This window comes from Microcaecilia unicolor, chromosome 7, assembly GCF_901765095.1.
Source record: "Microcaecilia unicolor chromosome 7, aMicUni1.1, whole genome shotgun sequence".
NCBI lineage: Eukaryota > Metazoa > Chordata > Amphibia > Gymnophiona > Siphonopidae > Microcaecilia > Microcaecilia unicolor.
In genome coordinates, this window is record NC_044037.1 from 14,538,113 (window position 1) to 14,552,241 (window position 14,129).

Genomic DNA, 14,129 nt, shown 5'->3' on the forward strand with positions numbered 1-14,129 from the left:
CAGAAGCCCGCCCGGACATATGGTAACCCTAGCTGCAAATGCACGCACAACCTGTGGCTAATTTTCAAGAGAGACCTCTCCAGGTATGTTACCATGTCTCTGAGATGGGCATCGAGGCGTCGGCTCCGCCCTTGACTATGGTGAAGGGGGTCCAACATTGGAAGCGCTCAACAATGGTGCTGCACATGCCACTGGCATCAGAGACCCCACTACAGGCTGAGGGTCTTGCGGGGCAGCAGCAAGAGGCACGGCTGGTTTAAGCACCCCAAATGCCGATGCACACTGGTAACATCCCCAAGTGCTCATGGAGTATGGCCTGGATGCATTCATCGGAGAATGAAGAGACATTGCTGGTCCCATTCTCTTGCGGCGGGCCAGAATGCACTCATGCATACGAGGTGGAGACACTGTGCTCTTGTATGGGAAATGGTGGCTGCCATTCCCATACATCTGGAGATGGAGGACGAGCCCAGGGCCGAGACGTTCGAGGCCCTGGACCACAAATCTCCTAGAGAGAAACCGCGACCGTCCCCCCACACCGGATCCTAAAGAATGTGAACGTGGATGAGAACAGCTTAGAGGCAAGTAACTTTGCTTTCTCCATGGAAAGCAGAATACAACTGGACAATTCAACTTTGTACATGAGTCTACAAGAGGTGCTAAAAGAGAGGACTTCCAGAGAAACAAAAACTTCACTGGTGAGTATTTTACTTGCTGCAAAATTACAATTAAGCTTGGGAAAAGGTAAACAAAACAATCCTAGATTATCTATCTATGGAACAGCTGGTTCAGGAACCAACAAGAGGGGGAGCAATTCCAGATTCTAATCTCTACTGGGCAACATGATCTGGTGCAAGACGTAATAGTGCTGGGGCCACTTAACAGTGATTATAACATGATCAAATTTGATTTAATAACTGAAGTACACACAGGAAACCTAACATAAGTTAGAATTTAACTTTCAATAAAGACTGAAAATGAGGAAAATGATCAAAATCGTAGAGGAACAGCTGCATAGGTCAAAAATTTATATCAGGTGTGGATGACCCTCACCAGGTATGTTAAAAACTGCTTAAATAGTAAGGGCCGGATTCAGTAAATGGCACTGAAAAACCGGCATCGAGGAAAAAAATCAGCGCAATCCTATAAAGGGCATTCTGGGATCAGTGTGCTTTACAGGACAGCGCCTAGAGGAGATTCTTGGGCCCAACTTTGGATGCGAGGTCTTACGCCAACTGAAACCTGGTATAAATCCTACCGTGCAACTTGGGCATGCACCCCCCCCCCCCCCCCAAAATTCTGTAACACTGTGCGTAAGTCATTGGCATGCCCCTGACTTGCCCATGCCCCTCTCATGGCCATGCTTCCTTTTGGAGTTGCGTGCAAGAAGATTTGGACGTGGGTTGTTATAGAATTGGATGCAAATCCAAATTAGTGTCAATGAGCATCAATGATTGTTAGCAGCCAATTATTAACAGCTCATTAATTTATTTGCAGGCGGATCTCAGGCACTATTTATAGAATCCAGGGGTATGAGTACTTTTGTATCTGCTATTTTGCACAATGCACAATATGTACATTTGGAAATCAAACTGATGTGTAAGCAGATCGATACAAGATATCCATCAGCAGAAAGCAGCAGGGCACAGAACATCGTCCATTACCAAAAACAATTATTCACCAAATTAAAAAAAAAACAACACACATTAAAAGCCTTTAATGGGTTTTTTGAATTTTATTTTTTTTCTAATGTGGAGAATAAATATTTTTGGTGATGGGCAATCTTCTGTGCCCTGCTGCTTTTTGCTGATGGATATCTTGTATCGATCTGCTCTCATCTGCTTTCATTCTGGATTTTGTGGATCGTCTCCCGTGTTGCTTGCTGGAATCGAATTGTGTCGTCCCATTTTCCGCCTCTAACTTAAACACTCCCCTATGCCTGCCTTCCAGTGAGTAAAAAATTAGTCTCTGATATCCACATGGGTTACAGTTAAGTCAAGTTATTTTATCACTTTATAATGGTAACATAACTTGACTCAACAGTAGCCCAAGATGATAACTCCTCCCCTCCCTCCCTCCCCCCTCCATTTTGCAGCCGTAGGGGTGCAGAGACGTTTTTTTTCGACAAGGTTATGTACTCAAGTAAATGCCCTTAAATTTTTCACTAAAACAACATCAAAAGATTTTAGGATCCACAATAATTATAAGGTTATACTGATTCTTTTTCCTCAACCAAAATGGAGACCTGCAGGAGGCATATTTTCAAAGCACTTAGCCTTCCAAAGTTCCATAGGTTTCTATGGAACTTTGGAAGGCTAAGTACTTTGAAAATATGCCGGTGATTTACAGGTGCAAGTTGACAGGACAAATTGTCACCTGAAAGCATGAATGATGATGAGCAATTTTTGCATAAAATTTAAGTTTAAAATCACATATATTTCAGTATATTCTGCTTGAATGTCAAACTGTTTTGATACCTTACTATGTTACTGTTTAAAAAAAATTATTATTGGTGGCTTATAATAAGCAATTTTAGGTAATGTTATCAAGCTCGAAACCTTGGGGTCGTCTTTGACTCTTCTCTCTCCTTCTCTGCTCATATCCAGCAGATCGCCAAGCCCTGTCGTTTCTTTCTTTACAACATCCGTAAAATCCACCCCTTTCTTTCCGAGCACTCTACCAAAACCCTCATCCACACCCTTGTCACCTCTCGTTTAGACTACTGCAATCTGCTTCTTGCTGGCCTCCCACTTAGTCACCTCTCCCCTCTCCAGTCGGTTCAAAACTCTGCTGCCCGTCTCATCTTCCGCCAGGGTCGCTTTACTCATACTACCCCTCTCCTCAAGACGCTTCACTGGCTCCCTATCCGTTTTCGCATCCTGTTCAAACTTCTTCTACTAACCTATAAATGTACTCACTCTGCTGCTCCCCAGTATCTCTCCACACTCGTCCTTCCCTACACCCCTTCCCGTGCACTCCGCTCCATGGATAAATCCTTCTTATCTGTTCCCTTCTCCACTACTGCCAACTCCAGACTTCGCGCCTTCTGTCTCGCTGTACCCTACGCCTGGAATAAACTTCCTGAGCCCCTACGTCTTGCCCCATCCTTGGCCACCTTTAAATCTAGACTGAAAGCCCACCTCTTTAACATTGCTTTTGACTCGTAACCACTTGTAACCACTCGCCTCCACCTACCCTCCTCTCTTCCTTCCCGTTCACATTAATTGATCTGATTTGCTTACTTTATTTATTTTTTGTCTATTAGGTTGTAAGCTCTTTGAGCAGGGACTGTCTTTCTTCTATGTTTGCGCAGCGCTGCGTACGCCTTGTAGCGCTATAGAAATGCTAAATAGTAGTAGTAGTAGTAAAGTGACTTAAAAGGGCCCTAATGTGGCCAGACTTACTTTCCCTCAGTGACATTTATTTAATTTGTTACATTTGTATCCCACATTTTCCCACCTATTTGTAGGCTCAATGTGGCTTACATAGTACCGGAGAGGCGATTTGCCGACTCCAGTGTGAACAAATACAATGTGGTTTATGGTAGGATAAAGTTCATGTGGCAGAGGCCATATTAGGAATCATGGAGCGCAACCAGTCGACTTATGTTCATTACGTGCTTTAGTTTTCTTGTGAAGCTGAGGTCAGGCATTTAGTTTGGGGTTTGTGGGGTACATTACTGAGTATGCCAAACTGATAATATGACAGTCTGGAGAAAGAGAATGGAGTCCAAAAAGTCACCGAGGGTTACAAAGTAATAAGAGGCAAAATATACAAATGTATTCCTTACACAGAAACATGACTCTTAGCAGTAGTTGCATGGGACTACCGCTAGGGGTGCCATTTTGGGAAAGGCACCAGACTGGGAAGGAGTGACTAGGCATTGCTCCTCTCCTCAAGGCTCCCCTGGACCACCAAGGACTTTACAGGTAACCCCTTTAGGGATCTTGCACATGTGAAGTGGGTGGGGGTGGGTGCTGGTATCTTGGGGGGGGAGGGGGGGAGGGGGGGAGACCCTGGTCTGCTAGCCTGGGAGTATCAGGCCGCAGCTTTGCAGCTCGCTGTTCATGGGCTGCGGGAACAATGACGCTTGCGAGGTAGATCACAGGCAGCATTATTCCTGTAACGCTGGATTCAGCATCCTGCGGTAAAATATTGCCTTTTCCCGCACCTTGATACCTTTCCCCCTATACTTCACTTCTCAATTTATCCATGTCACATCAAGCAGACATACGACACTTTTGCTTTCAAGCGACGAAATAAAGAATGCCTAAGAGAGACCGTTTTATGAACTACTTGTAAAAAAAGGCCCGTTTCTGGAGCCAATGAAACGGGTGCTAGCAAGGCTTTCCTCTGCCCCCCCACCCAACGCACCTTCGTTGTTAGTGACGCCATTGTGCCGCCGTGGTCGCCGTCGATGTGTGACTCTGGTCCCCCCACCCAACACACCTTCGTCGTCAGTGACGCCATTGCGCCGCCCTGGCCGCTGTCGATGTGAGTGAATTGCTCCGCCCTCAACGTCATAACGTTTGACGCGAGGGCGGGGACTCGAGACTGTTTTTCGTGGCTTCAGAGCTTCGCACTTACGAACCTTGGCTTCAGTGACGTCAGACAATAGAACATTGAAGGTGAGTTTTATATATATAGATTTTCCTAGCTATGTACTGATTGTTTTCAAATTTGTCGATGCTGTCTTAATCAGAGAAGAATGTCCTAGATGTTTAGATGCACAGTGAGTTGCTTCAGACGAAGTCTAAGTTTGAGAGTACAACTGTGTGTGAAAATTAAGTTTTATAAGCAAAATAGGAGCTCTGGGGTGTTTTTATACAATGCAAGGAATAAAGGTCAATGTACATGTTGTCAGGGATGCCTTTTTACTAGACTAACTCAATATATTTGTTGTTTTGTGTTCTGTTAATGGTGTTCGCCTTTGCAACATAACGTAAGCCACACTGAGCCTGCAAATAGATGGGAAAATGTGGGATACAAATGCAGCAAATGAATAAATATGTAAACAGGTTAGATAAATACAAGCTACAAAGAAAACGATGAGAGTAATGTCTTTCACTATTTTTTGAATCTCGCCGAGACCGTCACAGGCAGCATACAGGAGGATGCAGAGCAGCGCGCTGGGCAGGAAAGAGGGGGCTCTTTCCTGCCCCGACGTCACTAGACCACCAGGGAAGATCGCGTAAGGGGAGAGGTCGTGACAGGGCCAGGGGAGGGGAGGTAACCCTAGGGAGGGTGATCCCGAACTCGGAGGGAGGGCGGGAGGCCTGCTAAATCTCTACCTTCGGACTATAAGACGCACCCCCCATTTTCCTCCCAAATTTGGGGGGGAAAAAGTGCTTCTTATAGTCCGAAAAATACGGTATCACCTGCAACTTGTTTGTTGACTCTCAAGTCAACTCAAGTGGAATTAACATGGCAACCAGAGTACTTCATACAATGTGAAAAATCTTCTACTGTTTTCGTGTGCGAAATAACAAATATGCCTGGGTTCAAGCAAACCAAAAACTTTTGATTGGGGGTGGGTGGGTGGGGGGAGATATAGAAAATATTTGCCCAGGTAATTTGGGGGAACTTTTACTAAGCTGTGTTAAGTGCTACCGTGTGCTTAACGCAGTAAAAATGTCCCAACGCTGCTAAGTGCTCGGTATTCATGTTTTTTTTTTTTTTTTAGGAAGGGGTGTGCCAAGGGCAGAAAATGGGCATGGAAGCACTATTCAGTTAGAAAGCTGATATCACTGGCAAACTAACTGGTTAGCACATCCATAATACAGGAGTCTTTACTGTCTCCTCGACAGAAACTGCACTAAAGTCTGCAATGACCTGTTCCTTGCCAATTCCAAAGGTCACTACTCCATCCTCATCCTCCTCGACCTATCCGCCGCTTTTGACACTGTCAATCACAACTTACTTCTCGCCACACTGCCCTCATTTGGGTTCCAGGGCTCTGTCCTCTCCTGGTTCTCCTCTTATCTCTCCCACCGTACCTTCAGAGTACATTCTCATGGTTCTTCCTCCACCCCCATCCCACTCTCTGTTGGAGTTCCTCAGGGATCTGTCCTTGGACCCCTTCTTTTCTCAATCTACACCTCTTCCCTGGGCTCCCTAATCTCATCTCATGGTTTCCAATATCATCTTTATGCTGACGACACCCAGCTTTATCTCTCCACACCAGACATCACTGCAGAAACCCAGGCCAAAGTATCGGCCTGCTTATCCGACATCGCCACCTGGATGTCCAACCGCCACCTGAAACTGAACATGGCCAAGACTGAGCTTATTGTCTTCCCTCCCAAACCCACTTCTCCTCTCCCTCCACTCTCTATCTCAGTTGATAACACCTTCATCGTCCCCGTCTCATCTGCCCGCAACCTCAGAGTCATCTTCGACTCCTCCCTCTCCTTCTCTGCGCATATCCAACAGATAGCCAAGACCTTTGAGAGTTACCTGGACAAACCTTTGTGTGACAGAGTGTACATAGGTCCCCTGAACAACAGAAGTTGTTACCAGCCAAGTATAGGAAGATCACTTGGGTTTAGTCCATTCCATCATACTCAGGGTAGACTACTGGGACCCTGCTGGGGTGGATGTAATCCAGGATAGAGACTACATGGAAGTTGGCAGGGACAGTCTGACCCAGTCCTGATTGGCATTGGAGTGGGTTAGTATTGTGAGAGAAACTGTGGACATATCATGTTGACTTAACTGGTGATCTGCATATTCATTTGCATACCAAGAATGACCAAGAGTTTGAACTACTTGGAAACCCTAAGAGGGTACACTGGACCCAGTGGTTATTAGGGCCTGGAGGAGAGACTGAAACCCCTGGACCTATTTGGGATGACCTGGAAGAGTGTTTCTAGAAGTAGAATACTTTCACCCCGAGTACAAAAGGGGCCTATTAAGAGGACTCAGGGGCTAAGGAAGACCAGAAAGGCAGAGTCTGACCTCTTTGAAGATCTGGTTTCAGCTTACAGTTCAGCAAGCAGTGCTTTTAGATTTTGGCTTGCAGTTTGGCAAGCAGTGCTTTTGGATTTCGGCTTGAATTTTGGGAAGCAGTGCTCTTGGATTTTGGCTTGCATTTCGGCAAGCAGTGTTTGACGTGAAGCCCTCGGCTTATGATAACCCATTTTTAAATATCTGGTTAAAGTTAAACATGGCTAAATACTGACTCCTAAATGAGGGGGGAGGGAGGAAGCATGTCAGGGGTGGAGAATGAACATGGAAATGCTATTCAGCTAGTTTGCTCACATTAACACATGCTAATTGAACAACACTGACTTAACCTACTTTTTCAAGGAAAGGGTGACAGATACCTGGAATGCCCTCCCTCGAGAGGTGGTGGAGATGAAAATAGTAACGGAATTCAAAAATGTGTGGGAGAAATACAAAGGAACCTTAGTAGTGCTCAGATGGCAACTCCAATAATTGGGAAGCCAAGCCAGTGCCGGCAGACTTTACTTTAAGTTTACCAGGGGCTTATATTACACTCGCACCTCCACAGGTTCAAAGCAGATTACAATGTACAAAGGTGAAGTACAATACACTCACACTGCAAGACTCAAAACACTTCACCTCCCCCAATGGAACGTGTACGCTTTTCTTCCATCTATGTCTTTGAACTTGTGAACTGCTATTTCCATCAGTAAACCGTAAGCCACACTGAGCCTACCACTATGAAAGAAAATGTGGGGTAGAAATGCAAGCAATAAATCAATAAATAAATACAGATAAACCAGTAACAGGGTTGCAATGTAAAGAGACAAATTACAATACAGAGAGATCAGTAACAGGCAAGGTACATTACTGATAAACCAGTTGCAAACTGTACGAGAGACTTGCCCACCTGAACAGGGCTGCCGAGAGGGGGGGCAGGGGGGATAAAATTCCCCTGGCCCGAGCCTCCAAGGGGGGCCCGACACCAAGATCAGGACGCTGGCGCTGCAGTCCTTGGTCTCACCTGCCCGCCCTCGGCTCCGTCCGCCACCGGGCCCCCTGCATTCAATTCGGCAGCGCCTCAGCTCCATTTGGAAAGGCAGATAGCCTCCCTTCGGGCCCTCCCTGTGTCCTGCCCTTGTGTAAACCGGAAGTTACATCAGACGAGGGTGGGACACAGGGAGGGAAGGCCCGAAGGGAGGCGATCTGCCTTTCCAAACGGAGCTGAGGCGCTGCCGATTTTAATGCAGGGGGTCCGGTGGCGGACAGAGCCAAGGGCAGGCAGGTGAAAAAGGGGACTGCAGCGGCGGCGAGGGCAGTGGCGGGGTGGGCGCCTTGCCCCGGGCCCAGCTTAGTCTCTCAGCGGCCCTGGACCTGAACATGTATACCCTGGAGGAAAGGAGAAACAGGGGTGACATGATACAGACCGTTCAAATATTTGAAAGGTATTAATCCGCAAACAAACCTTCTCCGGAGTCGAGATGGTGGAAGAACTGGAGGATATGAATTGAGATTGAAGGGGGGCAGACTCAGGAGTAATGTCAGGAAGTATTTTTTTCACGGAAAGGGTGGTAGATACGTGGAATGACCTCACGCAGGAGGTGGTGATGAAAACGGTAATGGAATTCAAATATGCATGGGATAAACACAAAGAAATCTTGTTTAGAAGGAATGGATCTAGGAAGCTTAGCGGAGATTGGGTGGCAACGCCGGTAATTGGGAAGCAAAACCAGTGTTGGGCAGACTTCTACGGTCTACGCCCTGATCGCAACTGAATAGATATGGATGGGCTGATGTGTAAATTTTAAGGGGCTTCGATGTTAGCTTCAGAACTTTTAGTACAAGAACAGTACTGGGCAGAGTTCTACGATCTGTGCCCTGAGAAAGACAAGAAGAAATCAAACTCGGGTATACATATAAAGTATCACATACCATGTAAAATGAGTTTATCTTGTTGGGTAGACTGGATGGACCGTACAGGTCTTTCACTGCCATCAATTACTATGTTACTATAGTAACAGGCATGTCATTATAAAGAGGTGAATTTCAATATGGTCTGTGCCCTGATCATGGCTGGACAGACTTTGATGGGCAATGGTGGGGTTTCAATGACAGCTTCAGTACTTGGGGAACAAGGCCAGTGCCAGGCAGACTTGTATTGTCTGTGCCTTGAAAATGGCAAGGACAAGATCAAGTATACATATGTAGTATCACATCAGACTTTATGGTATGAGTTTATATTGTTGGGCAGACAGGATGGACCTTGCTGGTCTTTATGTGTCGTCATCTACTATGTTACTCTGGGGCTCATTTTCAAAACACTTAGACTTACAATGGAATTTTGTCTGTATGTTACTATATGTTAGTATGAGGCGTTAGTGCTCCCGCACTAATGCTAACATTAGCACATGGTCAGAAAATGAATTAATTTATAAAGGCCAAATTAACAGCCACACTAAAAATGGGCTTAGTGCATGGGAAAGTCCCACATTAGGGACGTGCTAAGCCCATTTACCAGCACAGCTTTAGTAAAAGATCCCCTTACTTATCTTCTCATTTATACGTATTTATTTATTTAGATTTTGCTCACACCTTTTTCAGTAGTAGCTCAAGGTGAGTTATATTCAGGTACACTGGATATTTCTCTGTCCCAGGAGGGCTCACAATCTAAGTTTGTACCTGAGGCAATGGAGGGTTAAGTGACTAAACTCACAAGGAGTAGTGGTGGGATTTCAACTGGCCACCTCTGCATTGCAAGACTGGTGCTCTAACCACTAGGCCACTCCTCCACCCCAAAGAATCTTGTTACTCTTTGGGGTTCTACAAGGAATGTTGCTACACTTTGAAATTCTGCATGGAATCTTGTTATTCTTTAGAATTCTAGAATCTTTATTTATTCATTTAGATTTTGCTGACACCTTTTTCAGTAGTAGCTCAAGGTGAGTTATATTCAGGTACACTGGATATTTCTCTGTCCCAGGAGGGCTCACAATCTAAGTTTGTACCTGAGGCAATGGAGGGTTAAGTGACTTCCCAAGATCACAAGGAGGAGCAGCAGTGGGATTTGAACCAACCATCTCTGGATGTCAAGACTGGTGCTCTAACCACTAGGCCACTCCTCCACTAGCAACAATCCATCTAGAATCTCAAATAGTAGCAACATTCCAGAATCTCAAAAAGTGGCAACATTCCATGTAGAATCTTCAATAGTAGCAACATTCCATATATTTATTTAGATTTTGCTCACACCTTTTTCAGTAGTAGCTCAAGGTGAGTTACATTCAGGTATACTGGATATTTCTCTGTCCCAGGAGGGCTCACAATCTAAGATTGTGCCTGAGGCAATGGAGGGTTAAGTGACTTGCCCAAGATCACAAGGAGCAGCAGCGGGATTTGAATCGGCCACCTGTGGATTGCAAGACCGGTGCTCTAACCACTAGGCCACTCCTCCACCCCAAAGAATCTTGTTACTCTTTGGGGTTCTACATGGAATGTTGCTACACTTTGAAATTCTGCACGGAATCTTGTTATTCTTTAGAATTCTAGAATCTTTATTTATTCATTTAGATTTTGCTCACACCTTTTTCAGTAGTAGCTCAAGGTGAGTTACATTCAGGTACTCTGGATATTTCTCTGTCCCAGGAGGGCTCACAATCTAAGTTTGTACCTGAGGCAATGGAGGGTTAAGTGACTTCCCAAGATCACAAGGAGGAGCAGCAGTGGGATTTGAACCAGCCACCTATGGATTGCAAGACCGGTGCTATAACCACTAGGCCACTCCTCCACTCCATACGTGCCCTGGCCAGGTCTTTACTTAAAAATTCCTGTTGCTTCAGACCTTCAATTTGTCAGCAATATGGAATAGATTAGTTCAGATAACGGTGCTGGAGCTTTGGAATAGCCACTGGAATTTGATGAGGAAAGATTTTACATGAGGTTTTGGAAGCTATTGAAAACCTGGTTATTTGTTCATTCTTTCTTTTTTCTTTTTTTTAAGAATGTTAATTAACTGTAAGTAGGTAGGTGGATAGAGGACAAAGGTAGAATTTTTGAATTTTGGTGCTTTTATTGTAATCTACTTGAGCTCCTGGTTAATCAGACTATAAATGCCTTATTAAATTAAATTGTTCTTTCACATTAATCTATACAATATACTCTACATTTTCAGTCAAACTCCTATTTTAATGTATTTTGCACTGTGGTTTTTAAATAACACAATGTGAAAAAAAAAGCACAAGGATACAAAGACTTTTACAATGCACTGAATGTACACATTCAATATTACCTCTCCCGTCTGCTCAAACACAGCAGCGTTTTCTACACCAACATGCAGAGCCAAAGGTGTGAGAACCATTTTGCCTTCAAAGGTAAACAAACTAAACTTGAAAAGAAAATCCACCTAAACTTCTCAAATGCCAGCCTGTCCCCTCTATCCCTGCTGGGTGGTGTTATCAGCGACGAGAGTGTCCTACAAAAATACAATTTGCTTCCAGCAACTTCCAAGATAATTCAGCTCCATTTTCCAACTGTGAAGTATGTCATACATCCTAACAGATCTGACATTATCATGTGACCACGCATCAGAATGAACTAATACTGTTAGAACTCCACCAGGAATCGACCAATGAGAAAGCAGTTCAATCAGGGCTAAATGACATCACAATGTTCCAGACTTCTGAAAAGAGAACACAAAGGAAGCTAAAGATCTGAAAACATTTATCATCCTATATAATAAAACGCACCTCCAACATTCTGAAGCTGACTGCATGGCTGAGGCATTCCTGCTCTCTGTATCCCATCTCCTGAAGTGACCAACCACACGAGGTTTCTCGGCTTCAGAATGTTGGAGGTGCATTCTGTTAAATAGGATTGGTCAGTTCCTTTCCTATATAATAAAAAGCATCTCCAACATTCTGAAGCTGACTGCATGGCTGAGCCATTCCTGCTCTCTGTATCCATCTCCTGAATTGACATCACGTACTTCCAGGTTCGTCACAAGCAGAAGTGACCAACCACACGAGGTTTCTCGGCTTCAGAATGTTGGAGGTGCATTCTGTTAAATAGGATTGGTCAGTTCCTTGAAGCACAGCCAGAGCTCAGCATCCTGCAAAGTAACGCTCAGACACCAGAGAGAGAGGGGGGGGGCCTGACACCAGAGAGGGGGGGAGGTATCTCTGTCACACACACTCTCTCTCTCTCTCACACACACTCTCTCTCCCTCAGTCAATGTCTTTCTCTGTCTCACTCTCACACACTCTATGTCTCACACTGTATCACACTCGCTCTCTATGTGTCACACAGTCACTCACACACTGTCTTGGTCTCATACACTCAGTCTCACAGAGTCTGTATCTCACACACACTCTTTCACTTGCACACACTGTATCTGTGTGAAACACACTCTCTCTCTCACACTGTCTCACATACACACTTGTACACACACTCTCTCTCTCACAGACACACTCACACCCAGACTCACTCTCTCTCTCTCTCTCTCTCTCACACACACAGTCACTCTCACATACACTCAAACATAACACACTGAGGAAAACCTTGCTAGCTCCCGTTTCATTTGTGTCAGAAACGGGCCTTTTTTACTAGTCATAAATATTTAAAGCAAAAACTATGGGGCTAATTTTCAAAAGAAAAAGAGGTGTGGTAGCTGTGTTAGCCCACTTTTAAAGGTAATCAATAGGAATAAAACAAAATAAAACGTGGAAAAGAAAATAAGAGGATACCTTTTTTATTGGACATAACAATACATTTCTTCATTGTAAAAAATGTGACGAAGGGTGCTATATTGGAGAAACAAGCTAGATGCTAAAGACAAGATTTAATTTACATAGACAGCATATGAAAAATGCCAGTGCCAGCCAGGATGTCACGCCTGTGGGCCGGCACTTTACAAAACCAGAACACTGTACCAGTGATTTCATAGTAAGAATCCTGAAAGGTAACTTTAAAACAATACAGGAACGTAAGACCTTTGAAATCAGAATGATTAAATATTTTGACACCCACCAGACAGGACTTAAATATCTGGGTTTTCTAGCCCATTAAAACTTGTTTTGCAGATGTTTATCAATGCATTTTGTCTGCAGTGCATCTGAATCACAAGGGTGTGCATCAGGGTGTTTCGAAGACGGGGTTAGGGTGGGCTCAGGGTATGCCTAACATTTTACAGCTATAATGGAACAAAACAAAAATACGTTTTGGTCTAGAATTGTTTTTATAATGAATAAGGCACAAAAAGGTGCCCTAAATGACCAGATGACCACCTGAGGGAATCAGGGATGACCCTCCTTACTCCCCCAGTGGCCACTGACCCCCTCCATCCCCCCACCCCCAAAAATGTGAATAAAAATAGTACTCACCAGCCTCTATGACAGCCTCAGATGTTATAGTCAGGTCCATTAGAAAAAACATGCAGGTGTCTGGTGTAGTCTAGTGCTGGGTGCAGTGCACTGCAGATAGGTGGACCCAGGCCCATACCTCCCTCTTCCTATTACACTTGTGGTGGAAATTGAGAGCCCTCCAAAACTCCTAGAAACCCACTGTACCTACATATAGGTGCCCCTTCACCCACAAGGGCTATTGTAGTGGTGTACAGTTAGGGGTAGTGGGTTTTGGAGGGCTCTCCAGACAAGATAAAGGAGCAATGGTGACATGTGTACCTGGGAGCATACTTTATTGCCAGCACCAATAACACCTGCAAGTAGACCCTACACAGCTGCGCTTCGGCACAGAAAGTGCCTGCATCAGGGGTCATATGAATTGTATAACAGCAAAAAAATAAAAACAATACATAATTACATAAAAAATAAAAATAATAAATTGCACGAGGAACATCAGAGATATAAAATGCATAATTATTGCCATATGCTTAAAAGAAAATATCAATAAATAATTCAATACCAAAAACACAAAGCTCATCAATATGTGAAATAATAAATGAACTATAAACAGTCATACTGAAACAGAAATACAAAATGCACGATTATGTCATATGCTTTAAAATTAAGAAATAATTCAATTATTAATAATCACCAAAAACACAAACTCATGAATATGCAAAATACTAAATGAACTGTAAACACAAGCCATATTAAAATAATCTCTCTATATAAAAGGCAACACCAACGTTCTATGAAGCCTCCAGCCGGAAGTGTGAAGGGGGCAAGATA

At 44.2% G+C, this 14,129-nt stretch overlaps 1 long non-coding RNA gene across 1 annotated transcript in view; it reads left to right on the forward strand.

Annotated features, from left to right (window-relative positions):
* The first annotated feature begins 7,067 nt into the window (after window positions 1-7,067).
* The window catches only part of LOC115474828, a 117,551-nt gene continuing 110,489 nt past the window's right edge, over window positions 7,068-14,129 (forward strand). Inside the window, exon 1 of the long non-coding RNA XR_003942913.1 lies at window positions 7,068-7,111. This is a non-coding gene — a long non-coding RNA (uncharacterized LOC115474828). The remainder of the gene's footprint in view (window positions 7,112-14,129) is intronic.